Consider the following 3,201-nt stretch of genomic DNA (forward strand, 5'->3'; position numbering starts at 1 on the left):
GTGTGACTTTTCCTTCACCAAATTAGGAAGTTTTCTGTCATTATTTCTCCAAACATGTTCTCCATTTCTTTCACTGATTCTTCTCCTTCTGGTACCCCTATGATGCAAATGTTGTTATGTTTTGTGTTGTGCCAAATCTCTCTTAAACTCTACTCCTGTTCCCCACCCCGCCCCATTTGCTGGTCTCTTTGGGCATTTTTTTCTACCTTGTCTTCTAACTCACTGATTTGGTCTTCAGCTTCTTTTAATCTACTATTGAATCCTTCTAAGGTATTTTTCATATCAACTGTGTTGTTTATTTTGTTTTGATTTTTATTCATATCTTCTACCTCTTTTTTTAAGCTGAAGTAGTTCCTGCTGAGCTCTTTATAATTCTCACTACGTTGTTTGTAGTTCTCACTTAATTGTTTGAGCCCCCTTAAAGTCATTGCTTTGGCCCTGGCCAGTTTGCTGAGTGGTTAGAATATTGGCCTGTGGACCAAGGAGTCCTGGGTTCAATTCTAATCAAGGGCATGCACCTGGGTTGTGGTTTGTCCCCAGCACCAGTTGGGGTCTTGAAGTAGGTAACCAATTGATGTGTCTCTCTGACATTGATGTTTCTCTCTCTCTCTCTCTTTCTCTCTCTTTCTCTCTCTCTCTTTCTTTCTCTTTCTCTTCTTTCCTCTCTCCCTCCCCTCTATCTAAAGATAAACAGAAAATTATTCTTGGGTGAAGATTTAGGAAAAAATCAAACCATTGCTTTGAATTATTTATCTGACAAATTGCTCTCTTTTATTTTATGTACTTCATTTTCTGGTGATTCCATTCCTCTTTTTCTTTCATTTGGGTGTTGTTTCTTTGTCTCCCCATTTTAGCCATCTGATAGTTCTAGACCTGGTGAGGGATGTTGGGATGTGTAGGCATCTCAGTGTGTATCAAGGAAGACTACTGTGCCTCCCAGACTGTTCTGGTGCATGGTGCCTCTTGCCTGCTGTGTGTCCTGGAGGATTGACTACTGGAATCTTGTATTGGTCTGTCCTGGTAGGCACTGCTGCTATAGCCATGAGCCCCATTGGTGCCACCGGCAGCTGTATTGCTTGGGCCCCACCTGAGCCGCAGGTCCCACCATTGCCACAAGCAGCTGTATTGTGTGGGCCTCACTGTAGATGTGGGCCCCTTTGGTGCCACAGCTGGCTGTATCATGCAGGCTTCACTGGAGCTGCGGGTCCCACTGGTGCCACTGGCTGCTGTATTACCGGAGCCCCACTGGAGCCATGGGCCTCGCCACCAGCAGCTGTGGAGCACTGCTGCCTGATGGGCTCATTTTCTTCTCAGCCTCTGTGGATGCTGTTGGGGATGGGTCTCAGCTACTGATCTGTGCTGCTGCTGCCTGGGGATGGATGTCTGCCCCTGAGCCTCTGTTACAAGGGGTGTGTCTCAGCTCTGATTAGGCTGCTGCTGTGGGAGATGGTTCTCGGCTCCTGCTTGCAGCTTCTGCAACAGGCACCTTGACAGAGCAGCTACTGTGCACTGGTCTGTGTTGACACAGTGGGGTCCACTGGTCTGATGGTGCAAGGTACAATGGTGGGTTCAGGTGGCTGGGCACTTGCCGCTCCTGCGGCCTCCTCCCAGAAAAAAAAAACAAAGATCTTACAAATAGTGAGGCCTCCTGGCCACACAGGGAGAAGTGCCTTGATGAGCAGCTTACTGTGGTAGCTGGCTGCTCCCGGTCCACAGCACAGGAACCTTCTGCCCCATGTTTCTGCACTGCTCGAGGTTGCTTGTCCACACTCATGTCCACTCACTCTCTCACACTCACTCACACTTTTACACACTCACCCTCACTCCGGTCCTGCCCACTGCCATCATAACTCCAGTTCTTGATGTCTGAGATTTTGCTGCCTAAGTTCGTTCGTTCTTTCTCCTTCCTTCCTTCCTTCCTTCCTTCCTTCCTTCCTTCCTTCCTTCCTTCCTTCCTTCCTTCCTTCCTTCCTTCCTTCCTTCCTTCCTTCCTTCCTTCCTTCCTTCCATTTTATTTTTTGGTGCACCATTTCTGGAAGTACTGCAATACCAGGTCAATGTGTAGAGTGGATGGATCAAGCTCCTATTTCATCTCCTAATCCCAAAAATCCATTTAATATATTGTCCTCAGATAGAGGACGTATCAGATATTAAACTGATAAGAACAGATATTGCACTTGATCTTAGAGAAAAGGCTGAGAAGTGATGCTGCCTACATTTTTTCTAGGATTTTTATGGTTTCACAAGTTACACTTAAGTCTTTTATCCATTTTGAGTTTTTTTGTGTGTGTGTATGGTGTAAGTTGTAGTCTAGTTTCATTTCTTTGTATGTTGCTGTCCAATTTTCCCAGCACCATTTATTGAAGAGACTGTCTTTTCTCCATTGTATTCTCTTGCCTCCTTTGTCAAATATTAATTGCACATAATGCCTTGGGTCAATTTATGGGTTCTTTGTTCTGTTCCTTTGATTTATATACCTGCTATATTGCCAGTACCAGGCTGATTTGATTACAATGGCTTTGTAGTATAACTTGATATCCAGTATTGTGATCCCTCCAACTTTGTTCTCTTTCAAGATTGCTGTGGCTATTTGGTTTTTTTTTTAGTTCCAAATAAACTTTTGGAGTATTTGTTCTGGATCTGTGAAATATGCCATTGGTACTTTAATAGGAATTGCATTGAATCTATAGATTGCTTTGGATAGTATGGACATTTTAATGATATTGATTCTTCCAATCCATGACCATGGTATATGCTTCTACTTTTTTTATATCTTCCTCTATTTCTTTTTTAAATGTCCTGTTGTTTTCTATGAACAGGTCTTTTGCTTCCTTGATTAAGTTTATTTCTAGGTATCTTAATTTTTTTTTGTTGCAATGGTAAATGGATTTTTTTTCTACTTTCTTTTTCTGAGTGTTCATTATTGGTGTATAAGAATGCTATCAATTTCTAGATGTTAATTTTTTTATCCTGCTACTTTGCTGAATTTATTAAATTTATTGAATCTAGTAGAATTTTGATAGAATCTTTAAGGTTTTCTATGTATAGTATCATGTCATCTGCAAATAATGACAGTTTCACTTCCTCCCTTCCTATTTAGATGCCTTTTATTTTTTCTTCTTGTCTGATCACTGTGGCTAAGACTTCCAGTACTCTATTGAATAAGAGTGGCAAAAGTGGTCATCCTTATCTTGTTCCTGT

General features: G+C 42.2%; 1 non-coding gene across 1 annotated transcript; it reads right to left on the reverse strand.

The window, feature by feature from the left end:
- Positions 1 to 2,016: 2,016 nt before the first annotated feature.
- On the reverse strand, positions 2,017 to 2,207 carry LOC118636884. The gene has a single exon (XR_004960841.1). It is a non-coding gene; the product is annotated as a U2 spliceosomal RNA (small nuclear RNA).
- Between the last annotated feature and the right edge of the window lie 994 nt (positions 2,208 to 3,201).

This window comes from Molossus molossus, unplaced genomic scaffold, assembly GCF_014108415.1.
Source record: "Molossus molossus isolate mMolMol1 unplaced genomic scaffold, mMolMol1.p scaffold_m16_p_2, whole genome shotgun sequence".
NCBI lineage: Eukaryota > Metazoa > Chordata > Mammalia > Chiroptera > Molossidae > Molossus > Molossus molossus.